This window comes from Coptis chinensis, chromosome 2, assembly GCF_015680905.1.
Source record: "Coptis chinensis isolate HL-2020 chromosome 2, ASM1568090v1, whole genome shotgun sequence".
NCBI classification, from domain to species: Eukaryota; Viridiplantae; Streptophyta; class Magnoliopsida; order Ranunculales; family Ranunculaceae; genus Coptis; species Coptis chinensis.
The window spans coordinates 85,722,258-85,739,184 of record NC_141457.1 but is presented as its reverse complement, the minus strand read 5'-3'; the positions used below and the strand labels follow the sequence as shown (position 1 = coordinate 85,739,184).

The following is a 16,927-nucleotide window of genomic DNA, read 5'->3' as shown; positions in this document are numbered from 1 at the left end:
GCATTGTAGGTTGCATTTATTGTGAGGACGCTTGGAGTGTTCTATAAGCTGTAGTCACTTGAGCTATAGTACGTGCTTGGCACGTGTATGGATATGAACGGTCGGGAGATATGAAATGATGGCTGTCAGGTGGCCTGTCGTTTGGCGTCTCGATGCCATTATGACTTGCCTTGGGAAGAGACATTTCTTGGGCATAAATAGAACTGTTTTGAGAATCTGAAGAGTATTTGCTCGTCTCTTTCCTCAAGTTGCTCTGCTCTTTTAGACAGTGTTGGTTTTCTTTCCTCTACTGATCATCCCAGGTACGTGTTTTGGTTGCTTGGTTCTTTGTTTGTCCTAGTAACCTTTGTTTGTGTAGTGGCTCGCTGATGATTGGATGTGTTTGTAGATTTTAAAATGGCGAGACGTCGTGTAAAGACTGCTGGTGGGGCGAGGGAAACTTCTCCCCTAGTGATGGAGGCGATGGAATTCCTACCCCATCCTCTTGGGAACCACGGTAAGCGTAGAGCTGATAATTCTGACGCTAGGAAAGGCATGCGTGCGAAGGTGGCGGGAGGTGGGCGACTTGGGGGGTCGTGTTTAGGACTCCGAGTCGTGGAGGGGGCGACGATCTGGGTCAAGATCGCCATGCTGCGTCTGGCAGCTCGTCCCTGCGTCGTGGTGATGTGGGGAGTGACTTCTACTACGTTGGACGTACGGGGAAGAAGCGCATGGTGAAGCGTTCTGATTGTAGCTTCCACTCGGCCTCTATAGCAAGCTGCCTCCTGGAAGGGATAGTGCTCGATGGTGATAAAGCCGAGTTGGAGAGTGAAAGTTTGGAGACGACCCTGAAGACCACCGACGCGGCTTGTTGTTTGGTAAGTTTTCTATTTGTATCTTTTATTGTGACTTGAATGAGGACTGTTAAACATTAACATCCTTCATGCAGTTTTTGGCAGGGTATGATAGGTTGAAGCGCATCGCTCAAATCACCGGGTAGTAGCGATGGTGGCGTGGTTGAAATTGGCTAGGATCGTCTTTGCTGGGAAGTCGATAAGAAGAAGCTGACATCCCTAAGGAACAAGCATCATGAGACACTGAAGGAGAAGACCGTACTGGTGAACTCAATGATGGACCTGCAGAAGCAGCTGGCGTCCGTGACTGAGTATGCCAAGCAGTGTCAAATGGTGGCTCGTAAGGTGCAAAAGGAGTATGATCGAACTTGTGAAGATCACTCTGTGTTGGCAGAGTTGTCCATGGAGCTACTGGAGAAGCATGACCAGGAAGCTGAAGACACCGCCGCCCTTGTTGTTGCCCGTGATGCGAGTCATCTCCCCTCTACTAGTGCTGCGCCAAGGGATAAACATGTTGTTGCGGATGCAGGACGATGATTTTCTGGACTTCCCTCTGTAAGCGTTGAAAAGGATTGTTTTGTTTGAATGTGTTATAATTTTGCCTCTTTGTAAGAGAGTTAACAATAGAGCTGGTTTCTCAAGCTTGCCGGAGAAGTTCACCTTTTGGTACAGATACTTGACGAGCTGGTTTCCATGAAAGTGGCAGCTCGATGTTTTTTAACACTTGTAAGAACTACCGATCTGGATTTCTTAGGTAAACCCAGCAGATTGGTGAATGTGCGAACTGGTTTCCGGGCTTTGGGTCGGCAGTTCTATTGACGAATATGTATGGAATGCATTTTTCTGCTTATGCTTGATTGCTTGTAGCTAGTAATTCGTTTATGATGCTTGTGGTGTATAGTGACTATGGAGCCTGAGATTTAGTTTAAGAAAGCATTGTGCTTGTTAAGTATTGCTCAAGAGAGCGATCTCACTGAGCTGATCCTAGAAGTATAGGTTCTCAACTAGTGAGAATTAGGGAGGCTGTGAAGCCGGTTAGCTCAATTTAGCGTCTTGCTCGCGAAGAGCGCATTTAGCTTACGAAAGCGTGTAGCGCACTGAGAGTGTTTTTGGCCTATGAGGTCGTACTGCTCATTGAGAGCGTATTTAGCCTCCGTAGGCATACTGTTCACTAAGAGCGTATTCACCTCTGAAGGCGTACTACTCACTGAGAGCGTATGTAGCCTCCAAAAGCATACTGCTCACTGAGAGCGTATTTAACCTCGAAGGCGTTCTGCTCACTGAGAGCGTTCTCACGGAGTTGATCCTAGAAGTATAGGTCTTCAACTTAGTGAGATTTGGAGAGGCTATGAGCCTGTAAGCTCCCCGAGAGCATTCTCCCGCCAGGAGAGGCGATTTAGCCTCCGGCGCGCATCGCCATCGATCGAGAGTGTTCTCACGGAGTTGATCCTAGAAGTATAGGTCCTCAACTTAGTGAGATTTGGAGAGGCTATGAGCCTGCAAGCTCCTAAGCGCTACTCGCTGAGAGAGCGATTTAGCCTCTGAAGGCATACTTGCTTCAATCGGTAGCGTTCTCCGCGGAGTTGATCCTAGAAGTATAGGTCCTCAACTTAGTAAGCTTTGGAGAGGCTATGAGCCTGTAAGCTCCTGAGAGCGTTATGCTCGCTGAGAGCGTATTTAGCCTCTGAAGACGTACTGCTCGCTGAGAGCATTCTCACGGAGTTGATCCTAGAAGTATAGGTCCTCAACTTAGTGAGATTTGGAGAGACTATGAGCCTGTAAGCTCCTGAGAGCGTTATGCTCGCTGAGAGTGTATTTAGCCTCTGAAGGCGTACTGCTCACTAAGAGCGTTGGATGCTATGGGAGTCTGGAAGTGCGCCTGTACTGGTGGTGCACTTGGTGCCAGTATGGTTTTGTCGTAGATGTAATTGAACAGAGTGGTTGACAACACAAATATAATTAAACTATCTGAATTGACAAGGATTTAAGAACATGAATTTGTACAAGACTGCATCTTTATTGATAAAATCTCTTTAACAAATAAGTGTTCCAGGGGCGTGGTAGTGGTTTCCCTTCTTGCGTCTTGATCTAGTAAGCCCCGTTGCCAACAACTCGGTTTACTATGTACGATCCTTCCCATGTTGGTGCTAGTTTGGAGTCATCATGAGTTTTTTTAGAACTAGATCACCAGGTTGAAAGGATCGAGAATGTACTCGTTTGTTGTAGGACCTCTTTAGAATATGTTGATACGATGCCACTCTGATAACTACCAGATCGTGGCGCTCCTCCAGCAAATCGACCTCACAAGCCCGGACGGAGTCGTTGCGTCCCGATTCGACGAGTTCTGATCGAGTCGTAGTGGTCAGCTCAGTGGGAATGACTGCCTCGGTGCCATAGCATAGGGAGAATGGTGACTCGCCAGTGCTGGAGCGAGCTGTGGTGCGATGAGCCCACAGAATGTTCTCTAGCTGGTTTGGCTATTGGCTTTTGTTCTTTTCAATCTTTTTCTTCAAGTTTTCTAAGATTGCTTTGTTGCTGGCCTCGGCTTGTGCTTGGCCATTGCTCTGAGCGTACTGGAGAGTGAAGAATGCATGAACTATCTTTCACTTGGCTAGAAACTCTTTGACTGTTTTGCCCTTGAACTGGGAACCATTGTCCATCACTAAGGTGTGCGGCAAACCAAATCTGGTGATAATGTGAGTCCAGATGAAGTTTCTGACATGCGGCTCTTTGACATTTGCTAACGGAATTGCTTCGACCCACTTAGTGAAGTAATCGGTTGCAGCTAAGACAAAGCGGAAACTGGTGCTTTTTTGTGGGATGAATGGTCCCATGATGTCCATGCCCCACATGTGAAATGGCCAAGGGCTCGTAGTGCTAATCAGCTCGCGAGCTAGTTGGATGATGTTGTGGCCGAAGGTTTGGCATTTGACGCACTTTAGGACATATGTTTTGGTGTCGATCTGCATGCGGGGCCAAAAGTATCCTTGGGAGATAGCTTTGTGGGCCAAAGAGTGCCCTCCAGCATGGTTGCCACACTCTCTTTCATGAATTTCTGCAAAAATTAACTAACCTTGTTCTGGGCTTATGCACCTCAAAAGAGGTCCGCCAGCGGATTTGCGGAATAACTTGTTATTAACCAAGCAATAACGGCGAGCCAGATATGGGACTTGTCTGGCTTTGGCACGCTCTTCTGGGAGTATACTGTGCTGGACGTACTCTATGATGGGTTGCATCCACGTCTGACTCATCTGAGCCTCAGAGAGTGGGCATAGGTCGCTGATATCTAAAACATAGTCCTTTTGGTATGCAGGTCGGTCAACTACCTCAATTAATAGTTGCCTCGGGGCGCAGTTCGGTGTTTGAGTAGCCAAGTAAGCTAAACTGTCTGCGTAACGTTTCTCATCACGCAAAAAGTGGTATATGGTGGCTCTCTTGAAAGACGGAAGTAACTGATTAACAACTTGAAGGTATTTAGAAAGGTTAGTGTACTCTTTAGCAATCCGGCGAACGATCAGTTGCGAGTCACTAAAGACCTGCAAATCTTGCACATTGAGCTGTAGCGCCATTCTGAGTCCCATGATTAATGCCTTGTACTCCGCCTCATTCTGAGTCCCATGATTAATGATTAAAGACCTGATTTCTCCACTATTGCTCCATCTGGCAATACTAAGACAACTCCTATTCCACTCCCTCCAAGGTTGCTAGAGCCATCTACAAAGAGAGACCAGACGGTCTTGTCGTTTTGCTTTGAGGGTAAGATGTCTGCTTCTGGTTCCTAATGTAGGTCGTCGATAAGGAAGTCGGTGAGGAAGTCTACCACGACCTGTCCTTTCTGTGAGGTGCGTGGGACGAACTCGATATGATGTTCCCCGAGTTCTTCAGCCCATACAACCATGCAAGTTGTCTTGTTCTCCTTATGAAGGATCTTCTTCAACGGGAGGTCGGTGAGTACTTTGATTGGGTGCGCTTGGAAATAAGGCCTAAACTTTCGTGCAGAGTATAATAAGTATAATAAGGCGAGTACTGCTCTTTCGATGTAAGAGTAGTTCTTTTCGGCGGGAGTTAGCGTCTTACTTGTGAAGTAGATAGGCTTCTCGGAATTGTTATCCTCTTTGAAAAGAACCGAACTGATAGCGAAGTATGATATGGCGAGATAAAGCCCCAACGTTTCTCTATCTGTTGGTTTAGCTAGGACAGGAGGTGTTGTGAGATACTCTTTGAGGGTGGAGAACGCTTGGTGACATTGATCGTTCCATGAGAACTGCTCGCTTTTTTTAAGAAGTTGTAGGAACGGTCGGCACTTGTCTGATGCTCTGGATATGAATCGGTTGAGTGTAGCGACCATGCTTGACAGCTTCTGTATCTGCTTCTTTGTCTGTGGGTCGGGCATATCCAAGAACGCCCGGATTTGATCTGGGTTAGCTTCAATCCCGCGTTGCGAGACTTGATAGCCCAGAAATTTGCCTAAGGACACTCCGAAAAGGCATTTTTCTGGATTCAGCTTCATGCGAATTCGGCGTAACCTGGAGAATGCTTGCTCAAGGTGAGTGAGGTGGTCGCCTGCTTTCTTGCTCTTGACGACCATGTCATCAATATAGACTTCCATGGTATCTCCTAACATGTCCTGGAACATGTTAGTTACCAGTCGTTGATACGTCGCTCATTGTTCTTGAGGCCGAACAGGAGGACATTGTAGCAGTAAATTCCCTGTTCTGTAATGAAGGACGTCTTCTCTTGATCTTCCTCAGCAAGTGGTATTTGGTTGTACCCACTATAGGCATCCATGAAGGAGAGGAGTTCGTGGTTGCAGGTCTAGTCCACAAGTCGGTTGATCCTTGGTAATGGAAAGCTGTCTTTGGGTGTTTCTTGGTTGACATTGGTGAAGTCAACGCAAAGGCGAACCGTGTCATTCTTTTTTGGAACTGCCACTATGTTAGCGATCCAATCTGGGTAGTTGACCTTTTGGATGAAACCAACTTGCTTGAGTTTTTCGACCTCGTCATTGATTGCTTTTTGAAACCGTAATGATAGTCTCCTAGGTCGTTGTCGAATTGGTCGAGCATTAGGATTGGCATTTAATCTATGGCATGCAACGCTAGGATCTATACCTGGCACATCAATATATGACCAAGCGAAAACATCTTTATTCATGGATAAAAAGTTTACAAGCTGGGCTTTGAGTGTGGGATCGAGGTTAACCCCTACATAGACGAACTTAGGATCATCGTCTGTTCCTAAGTTCACTTTCTACCTCTATTCGGCTTGTACTGTGGCATGTGGTGTGTGAACGTCCTGTGGGGGACTGCTCTCTGTAGTTGCTTTGTCGGTCTGATGAATGATGAGAGTTGCTGTAGAAACCAGAGCGTTTTCTGTGGTTACGACAACAAGGTCTGAGATGACTTCTGTGGTCATAACAATAGAGGCTGGAGTACTTGTCTGAAGCTGTATTGGTTGTATGGGATCTGGTGGGGCGACCTCTGGGGTCCTGACGATTGGATCGGCAACTGCTTTAGCGACCTTCGGGGTCTGGATAGATGGATAGACCTTCTTGCTGGTGTCCCCAGCGTTCTGAGTTGGTGTGTTGCCTCTGACTTCAGCGACCAAGTCTTTGGCCATGGTGTAGCTGGTGGGCTCGTTTCTTATGATGACAGGGGGTTCGGCTGTTGTATTCGCTGAGAGGATTTGATTACAATGATAGGCCTCGAGTTGGTTGCTGCGAAGCTCCATCATGCCCCTGGAGCCTGGAAAGTGAATTACTTGATGCAGTGTGGATGGTACGGCCTGCATTTGATGAATCCAACGCCGTCCTAGGATGGCATTGTAGGACGACTTGATGTCTAAGACACTGAAACGCGTATTGAAGCTGACTTTATTCTCTCGTGATCCCACTGAAACAGGGAGTATAATATCACCGATTGGGTTGGCTCTGGAGCCATTAAACCCATAAAGAGGAGCAATTGGATCTATGAAGATTGACTTGGGGAAGTTCATCTCCTGTACTGTGTGGTAGAACAAAATGTCACATGAGTTACCAGGGTCGATCAAAACACGCTTAACTGTCCAGTCGCTGATTTTGACGTGGACTACAAGCGCGTCGTTGTGGGGGAGACAAACTTTGTTGAGGTCGACTGCTGTGAAAGTGATGTCTCCGATGCTGCGAGCTGAACTTCGTGGGGCAGGTGCTGCTTGTGAGGAGAAATGGTAAACTTCTTGAAGGGCACCCACGCGCCTTTTTTTTTTCTCTTGACGAACTAACCGAGTTGTCAAGGAAAGTGATCATATGAATAGTTCTCTCATTGTCGTGATCTGATGATTGTAGGCGGCGCTCGTGGTGAGAACGGTCTCTGGGACGTCCTTTGCTGTGAGATCGAGTTTGATCGTGGTGGCGATCAAGGCGGGGTGGAGTTCGGCTGCGCAGCTTGCGAGCCATCAGTTTATGGCGCAGATCACCGTCAGGTATGTTGGTGTACTGCTTGATGTGTCCAGCTTCGATGAGGTCTTGAAGGTAATGCTTTAGCCCCCAGCATGCATCGGTCTCATGACATTTTTCTCTGTGAAAGGCGCAATAAGGCTTGTCAGGTCGATCTGCTAGTTGCCGTACATCAGGTCGGTAGTATGCAGCTCGCTTGATCTTTTCCACTATGTAACTGGGAGATCGTGTAAGGACAGCGAACTCACGATCATTGTTCATCAAGTTTCCTGACTTCCGTTCTTGCTGTTGTGGTTGTTGTCGGGGTCGCTTTTTTGAAGCTGAGGGGTCATCGGAAATTGCTGCGACTTCTTCTTCTTCTGGTAGGCCCTGGCGCCTGAGTCCTTATTATAGCTTAATGCACTTGTCCACGGGAGCGTATAGCTCGGATAGCGTCTCGGGGCATTCCTTCATGAACAATATGGCGAGTGTCGTGTTGCGCACGCGACAGGCGTTGGAGAAAGCCAAGGTGGCAAATGATTCTTTCAGGCCAGCTTCCATGCATAGTAGTTCTGCTTTGAATCGGCCTAAAAACTCTTGAATGGTTTCGTCTTCGCCTAGGGAGAGTTGGAACAGCAAATTGAGGTCAGCTTTCTTACGTCGGTTGTGGACGTACTGACTAGCGAACAAATCGGTGAGTTGCTCGAAGGTCTTTATTGAGTCAGACTCAAGTGAAAAAAACCAATCGAGTGCGCCATCTTTGAGACTGGCGGGAAACAGACGATAGTGAAGATGGTCAAACTTAGGTGCGTTGTAAAGTGCCAAGCTTTGAATATAGCGGGCTACATGCTGCCTAGGACATGCGCTGCCATCATACATCGGAAAACGTGGTTGTATGAAATCCGGAGGAGAAGCTCTGCTCAGTACTTTGGCAGTAAACGGCGATGTGCGGTATGTTTTGAGCATTTTTTGGACGATCTGGGTGGCGTCTTTCTTGACAGCACTCTGGTCGATCCATTGTGACAACTCCTTAATCTGTTGATTAACTTCGTTGATGTCGTCCTCTACTAGTGGAGGAAGTGGAGTCTGAGTGTCTACTTGTGTGCGAAGTACGACGTTCTCCTGCCTGAGCAGGATGATTTGTTCATTCATTGCTCCTAGCTGACCAGCTAAAGTCTGGATTTGAGCTTCGAGGCTTGCCATGCTTCGTGGGCTTGAGAGTGTTGGTTTTTGTTTTTATGCTTTGTTAGGTGGTTTCTCAAGGAATCGAGACCACAGACGGCGCCAATGTAAAGGAGCGTTTTGGTATTTCCTTTACATATGGAGGGAGAACGAATTGGAATATGATTTAGACCGAGTTCGTCGAAGAGCGAACTGCCTACGTATCTTCTCTTGATTCTGGAGGGAGAGAAGAATCAGGTCTGGCGTAGTTCATATGGAGAGTATTTATAGGTGATCCAAGAGTATCCTCACCCAACACGTGTAAAGGACAACACAGATGTAGGGTCAAGATTGTAGAGGCGTGTGAGAACTGTGTTTATAGGTCTGCAGTAATGATGGGGATTAGTAGCCTGGCTTAGTAGCTTGTGGTAGTGGTCAGTAGCTGGCGGCAGTGATTTGCGTACGTGTAGATTCCTTCATGATTGCTTCTAGAAAATAAGATGAATCACGCTGTAGATCGGTCTGTATGATGATACGAATTGTTATGGAGTGATCTCGTAACGTGTTGATGCGAGCTGGTGACATAGGTTGACGAGGTGTATCAGAGATCGGTGCGGTATTTCCACCATGCTGAGCACGTGCTTGATATTCCTGAAGGAGAATATCACTCCGTTACATTTAACTTAAATGTTTTGCGACCGTATGTAGAAAAAGGAAAAGGTCTTGTGTTAGTGTATGTTTGACAATACTTCGCTATAAACAAGAAAAATGTTAATGTGGTAATTTTCGAATGGCAACTGTTAACACTACAGTTCTTCAGCCAACAATTCTAAAATCCGACTCTTTCTTGTTCAGATTGTATTTTTACTTATATGAATAGTCAATCCATATTATTCACCCTTGTAAATGTGACTTTCACTCAAGCCAATTATCTTAATTTTTAAGGCGTTATTGTAGCATGCTTTTAGGAGTGTAAAAAAAAACCGTTGACCCATCATCCGGCAGGGTACCCGGTCTTCACCTGCCACCCAAACCCACCCCGACCCGAAAATAGACCTGTCTCGCCCCGCCACCGTTTTTACACGGTCGGGCTATGGGTATAGGTTCTATGCTCAAACCCGACCCGTCAAGCCGCTCGACCCGCACCGTGTCAAAAGCCGTTGACCCACACAATTTCAAGACTCTAACTCTAATATTTTTGTATTTTGTTTATATTTTCTTTTAACTTTTGTAGGAATTTGGAAAATATGAACACAAACTTATGATTTCAACATCAATTTCAAATATTCAAGTTTGAACATTGGGCAAATATCAAAAGTTCAAATTCAACTTTTGAATTTGGAGAAGATGAATCATTCATCCTTGTATTAATTTCGAATTCTTTTAGTTTGGATTTTGTACTATAAATCCTCGCTCCCATCTTCATTTTATCATGCTATGGAAAATAATCAATTTATAAATGGTAAATCACGATAAATAAGTTTCAAATTTACAGATATGGTTTTGGGTTCAAGTTCAAATTTTTTTATTTTTGTTTATTTTTTATTGATTGATTCAATTTTTTTTTTCTCTATATTGTGAATTGGAAATATATTACTTGCAAAATTAGAAAGTTTTTGTTTGGGTGAAATTGGTTTAAAATAATAATTTCCACCCGATCCGGATGACCCGCCCAAAACCCGTCCCATAAGTTGACCCAATAAGCCGGGTGATGGTACTAAGGTATGACACTTCAACCCGCCCCGTCGGGGACCACTGGATTTGTATCCCCTAGACCTGCCCTGACCCGCCCCATTACTATTTGACCCGTGGTTGATCGGCCCGCCCCGTATTACACCCCTACATGCTTTACAGAGATTGGAGAAAGTCAAAACTCAAAAGGTATTGGCTTTTCAAAGAGTTCATATTATTTCGTCTTCCTCCCCCAGATATCATCCAAATCCGCACTGCAAATTGCTATTTGGCAACGTACGACTGTCTACTTAGCATAACTTAAAGTCTTTTCCAGTTTGAGAAGCTGTACCATTACCAACAGAAATTCAAGAAAATGGTTGTTATATTGCAAAAACAAACACACGGTTTCAGCAAAAAAAAATAAAATAAACACTGTATACACATCAAAGCAAAAGAAAATGGTTGTTAGATGTGGACAAAGAACAACTTTAGCACTGACATGGTGACACACCTATGGGAAATTTGAAATAACTGGTAAATAAAGCTTTTACAAACTCATAGTGTTGTCAGCGAAGGCAGTCGTGGTAACAAACAGGCATTACGATCCTAATGCACTAGAAACAGGAAATTTAAGAATGTGTCTATCTGTAGTAGATGAAACTGTCTTGCTGAAGTTATTCAGACTGTCTGACATTCAAACTTCAAAATACAAACACAAGCAAGCATTGTGAATGCCATATGGCCTGTCTTAGAACACAGTAGTACCAAAATACACGCTATTTTTCTTTCTATTAGAAACATTTCAAAGGACTATGTAGACAACCATCACAAACTTCACATGGCTCGATCATCTCAACAAGCTGAAATGTCCAGCTCTCTTCTTTAGCGTGCCTCACACTGAACAACTGCGACAATACACAAAATAATTTAGATGATATGCAGAAAGGTTATGCTTGGTATGAAGTAGGCAGCATGGAAGTGGCTTCAGTAATAGGAGGACTAAGGCTAGTACATGAACATAACATACATACCAATAGTCCAGTGGCAGAGACAACAGATGAAAACATGCCACCATTTTGAAGTGTTTTCTAGTGGTCTTAGATTATGCTCAAAATGAAGTAAAAGAATATGGGCGTACTCGTATCGCAACGACTTAGCACGTTAGCACAAACAAGATACATCTTGTATGGCCCCCTCTTCATCAGTGAAAGACCCTATACTATCATTAAACACTATATATTGCCTATAATGCATCAAAAGAAAAGTATAACAATGGGTAAATACAATATCTATATCTAGAGTCCTACCCCCAGGAACAGAACAATTTTTTTTTGAAAAATAAATAGATTAATCATTAAAGGGATTAATTTTAACCGATGAGGTGATTAGCCCTTCCATATATCAAACATTCTCCGAATCATCGTTAAAAAAATATCGTCTAATCCACTTTGAATCGCAAAAAAATGGTCAGAGGTTTGACGGACTGAAGATTTTTTACATTTCCCCTTTCTGCCGAGTTTAGTGAGAAACTGGAAACATCAGATACAATCATAAAAAAGTAACAAAATGAAGCAGATTTTGATTCCATCTAGTGACTCGTCTGAAGTGTTGTTAAACCTAAGCAAATCCAACAATTTACCACAAAGAAGACAACACACAACAAGCACAGATAAAACAGCTTACGATTACATCGGACAAGGAAAAATTGTTGATTCACACATACAGTAATAATCCAACAGTTCAAATCGAAAGATACAAGGAATTAAAATTACTTACTTCTGCGAGTTCGCTTCTTGTACAAGATGCGATAACCACACTCTCGGCATTGAATCACATCCCCAGGCTTAAGAGTGTTCTCAGCTCCGCAATCTAAGCATTCAAAACAATATGCATCAGACATTGACAAAACAACCATTTTCTGAAGCTACTTTACTTGAAGAAATAGAGAGTGAGGTTTATTACCTCCACAAATGTAGCTAACTGGTTCGGGTTGTGGATCCATTGATGAGAATCAGCAAGTTTGGGTATATAACTTCACCTGGAGACAGTAATCTCACTTAAATCAAGAAATCAAGAAAAAACATACTATCTGAACATTCTTGTGTGTCTTAGCAAAACATCTCCAAAACTCCCAAGCTCAAAAAACCGTTTCAAAATTAAAGACTCGACTAGGGGAACTTTCACGACATACCAGACAACATCAAGAAACTAAACTGCCCCTAACACGTTCTTCTTCTTGTATACATACACTCACTACTTTCTTGAAATACCCAATTTTTAACAATAAAATCAAGTCTTGGTTTCTTTACCTTCGCACACACTTTGGAGGTAGGGGTTCTGAATAGAGAGAATTAGGGTGTGTTTGTTAAAATTTTACTAATGGAAAGGAAATTAAATAAAAAAAAGTGGTCCACTATGGAAATTGGAAAGAGTTTCAAAATAGTGTTTGTTTGGTAATATGTAAAAAACTGAGAAAAGAAATAATCCTATTTGTTATGCAAAAGCTGTGGAAATGAAAAGAAAGCTGGAAACTATCATTTTTGTCCACACTACTTATCATTTTTCTCCAAAACTCATTGCTCTTGGGAAAAAACATTAAAAAAACAAATGACATGACCTTTTTCATTTTGCGGATATATATACACGACACTTGTAAATTAAAATGAATTTAGTATATAGAACAAAAAAAAAAAAAACTATTCTGTTTTATCAACATAAGAGTATAAACACTTGTATGACACCTGCAAACTCATATATAATATTGTCTAACAATAATAATAGAGAACTCCCTCAAACACATAACCATTGTTGCATTCACTAAAGCAACAATAAAAAACTACAATAATCCTGAAAACATCCAAAACACTTAATGGATTTGAAACACTACAAAATACTTTAACACTCCATCATAAAAATAAAAAGAACACATTAAAGCATAAAAAAATGGTTACTTTAACACTCCAAAAACCTAGGTATTTGCTTACCTTTATAGGTTTTCCTTTTCGGGTTTGCCTGCGACATAAAAAAATATTGAACCAATCGGTTCAATATATATATAATCAAAAATAAAATCATAATTAACTACTCCACTGAAACAATCCTAGATTTCTCTGTACTCCACTGAAACAATCCTAGATTTCTCTATATAAGTTGGATGGACACAAATCCAAATGGGTCAGAAACTACACACCAACCTCTACAACATTTGTTCACACCCAAAAAACCAATTCCAACTCAGAAATTCACTTAGCCTAACAGCAAACAAAAGGTCGTCAAGAAATTCCTGGTTGACCCATCTGCACTAAAATTGTCATAACTTTATTTGTATAACTTGGATTAGTACAAGGTAAATTAGGTATAAAACTACACTAAATTTTCTACAACTAACTTTCAGCCCATGAAAGCAAGTTCCCAACAGAAAATGCACAAAACACCACCAAACATCTAAGATGAATCCAACTGTATTGGAAAGCAGACTCGCAGATCTGAAAATCTTATTCAACCCCGAGACCAAATTCTCAAGCACGATTTTTTAAGAATCTTCTGAACCGACACCAGAAACTAAACCAAGAAAAACTGCTTACACACTATATTATTTGTCTCAAAAGGGACATAAAATCTTAGCTTGGGCACTAAGAACACAAGTTGGATTACACAGACATAAACAAGAGCTTCTGTTCTAATGCTTCCTCAACCTTTGTATCACTGGCGTATCCTTTACCCCAAGTGAAATACATCTATGGTTCAACCTAAGCTACTCATTGCATTTGCATCTCACACACTCAAATATAAACCTCTAATAACTAAATACTCACTACACTACAATAACTAACATATTATATTATCAAAGATTAGCATCTAATAACTATGTTATCAAAGAATTTAGTTATAAACCTCTAATAACTAAGTTCCCAATTAAAGAATTTATTTTAAATTGATGAGTTAAGATGTTTCACATGGTAGATTTGATTAATATTAAGCCACGGTTACTTGCCTTCAACGCAATCTTGACCAAAAATGAAATCCAAACAACCCAACATTCAAAAGTGAAGACTACATGCTACTAATTAAAGAATTAAAGAATGAGTATTTTAGAATTTCATTAAACAAGAACATTCCAGTTGTAGTACGTACAAAGACAGATTAACAATGAAATAACAATTTGATTGGTCTCATAAAATTAATTAATTACTAATAATAAGAAGAAGAAAATCCCACAAAGTACCTTAGAGGTAGAGTTTGAGAGCTGAAGAGAAAGACGTTGAGTGGTACACTTGTCAGAGATGAGAAGAGAAGAAGAAGAAGGACGCTGTTGGAGTGGTTCGCCTTTTTTTTTTTCCGTAAATTTTTTAGGGGTAGGGCACGGACACAAAACCTTACCTTTTCATGTTTTGAGGTTGGAGCTAGGGTTTTGGAGTTTTTGAGGTTTTGTTTGTGTGAAGGAAAGACGGAAAAGGTTATATTGGGTATTTTATTGGCTCTGATTTTGATACCAACTACGGTTGACTATTTGACTACATTACGTATATTGGCGCCTATTGACCAGATAACCTTCACAGTTGGAGCCAAAAACACTTTAGTTACCAGTATCTTTTTTTTTTTTTTTTTTTTTTTTTTTTTCGATAAAGCTTTAGTTACCAGTATCAGGCTAGTTAGTGGGTGTGTGATACAGAAAATTAAGCTAGAGGAGTAAGTTATAAATATTTAGTAGTCCTAATGCTAATGTGAAATTTTTTTAAGAAATTAATATTTCAATTTGACCAGAATATAGAACTAACACCTGTTACCCAACTTTATCAGAAATAGAGGAAAATATCCTCACTTAGAAATAATCAGAACGACTAGCTACCCAAAAACATAGTGGTTTCATGCGCGCAAAACCAAAAGTTGAATTTCACACAAAAAATGAAACTGAATAAAAAAAATTGAGATATGAAAAGTTACTAATTTTAGGCAACTAAATTCTAGAGAAAATTAAGTTTGTGAGAGATAAAAAATGAAAAAGACGTCAATTGCGAAACGTGATTAAAGGTATGTAATATATTTATTTCCAATTTTAACAAAGCTTAATATTATCATATATAGAAATTCATTAAGTAGTGAATTCAATGCCTCAGTATAGCATCTTCCATTAAATTCTCATTTATTTCCAAAATTTGAATTCATATTTTCAAAAACATATTTGAGCATATGGTAGATGTTTCTCGCTCTCACTTTCCTTACTTATAAATCTTTTATTTGATTGGTTAACATTAACTGTCATCGCCAAAAAAGGGAACTTAATTGTTTACAAGCATTGCTTACTTTGTAATTAGTAAATAAATTTTACAATTTTTTTAGGAATGAAATCCCTTCATTGGTCATACATTTTAAAATGCAAATTCATTTTGTATTTCATTTTAGCCGTGCAGATAGGAAAAACTCTAACTCGGATTTTGCAGATGATCCAAAACATAAAGTTCAAAAGGAGATTCCAAAACCAATAGAAGAAGATACGGAAAGTAGCTCATTTGGGGAATATTGATGCAATCTCAAGAGACTATACAAATTAATCAATGGGATCCGGGGCAATATCAGTGAGCACCACTTGTACTTATTTAGAGATACACCTTTTGGGAGTTTCTTCATGTTGTTCTATGAAAAAAGATTCGATAGGGACTATCGTGACCAAAACAACAAGCAACATAATTTCTGTTATAGGAACATACTCTTATGAGAAAGATGCCTTCAGAATTAGTGACAAACTCTTGAAACTATTAGAGAAAAATATGAAATTTACGTTTGGGCTCCCTCTACGAGGAAAAATGGTACAAGCTTTCCCTAGGAACACATACAAAGCGCCAAAGAGTGATTTCTATTTGAGGAATTTTGAGGGGGAAGGAGTCTTACATAAATTTGTTGTGGTGGATGTAATAAAGAACTCATTAATTAGACGTGATATTTATACATTTGGAGATTTTGTAAAACTAGTTATAATGTACATGGCTGCAACCATCTTCTTCCCAAGTGCTGCAGGGACATTAGCAAGCTCATTTATTCAACACGTAGATGATTTTGATACCAGTAAGGGCATATGTTGGCATTCTATAATCCAGCAAGATTTAATGAGCAGAATAAGAAGCCATCGCTCAAATCCTACAAAGGTTACAGGATGTGTTTTGCAGCTTTTGGTAAATTAAAAATAAGATAATTAAAAATATCAAAATTAACATATTTGCACACATTTATTAACATATTACTTTTTTGGTTTATAAGATAATTGACTGGTTCACCTCTTATTTGAGAAAAAATGACACAAACAATGCAAAGAGCAAATTCTTTGGAGCAATGTGTAAGGTAAAGGTTCTCAATAATCCCAAATGATACATTAACCGAGTCATTAGTCATTTTCTTATACTGTAAATGTAATTTCTTTTCCACAGATGTTCGACGAAAAATGTGTTGAGATCTTCCTAGAAGATGTTTTGGAAGAAGTTGATGATGATGTCGAATTCTGTTTCTTTCTAATGAACACACCGAAAACCATTAAGTCGAAAGAGGGCTATCACTTCTCAGATTGGATTGGAATACTTGGGAATGGCTTCTTTTCAACTCAATGAAGCCAATAAGTGGATCAAACAAATACATAAGAGATGTTGAAACAATGGTATGACTTTGAATTGATTTTATATGAGTCAACAACTACTTGCATTTCAAAATATCAACACAAATAAGAAGTGATAAGCAAACTCTTTACACTGCTTGGAAATAATTGTTTCAGTATTGCAAATTAAAACCATTTAGTAAAATTGTTGACCAGATGCTTCATTAATTGCTACTTAATTAGTTAATCGATCAGTTTCTTTGA

The 16,927-nt window shown here is 41.0% G+C and overlaps 1 long non-coding RNA gene across 1 annotated transcript; it reads right to left on the bottom strand.

The window, feature by feature from the left end:
* Positions 1-10,708: 10,708 nt before the first annotated feature.
* LOC147518513 (uncharacterized) lies at positions 10,709-14,692 on the bottom strand. Its single transcript, XR_015211813.1, has 4 exons — positions 14,306-14,692; positions 12,043-12,118; positions 11,857-11,949; positions 10,709-10,985 (listed from the first exon to the last, which is right to left on the bottom strand). It is a non-coding gene; the product is annotated as an uncharacterized LOC147518513 (long non-coding RNA).
* Positions 14,693-16,927: the final 2,235 nt, after the last annotated feature.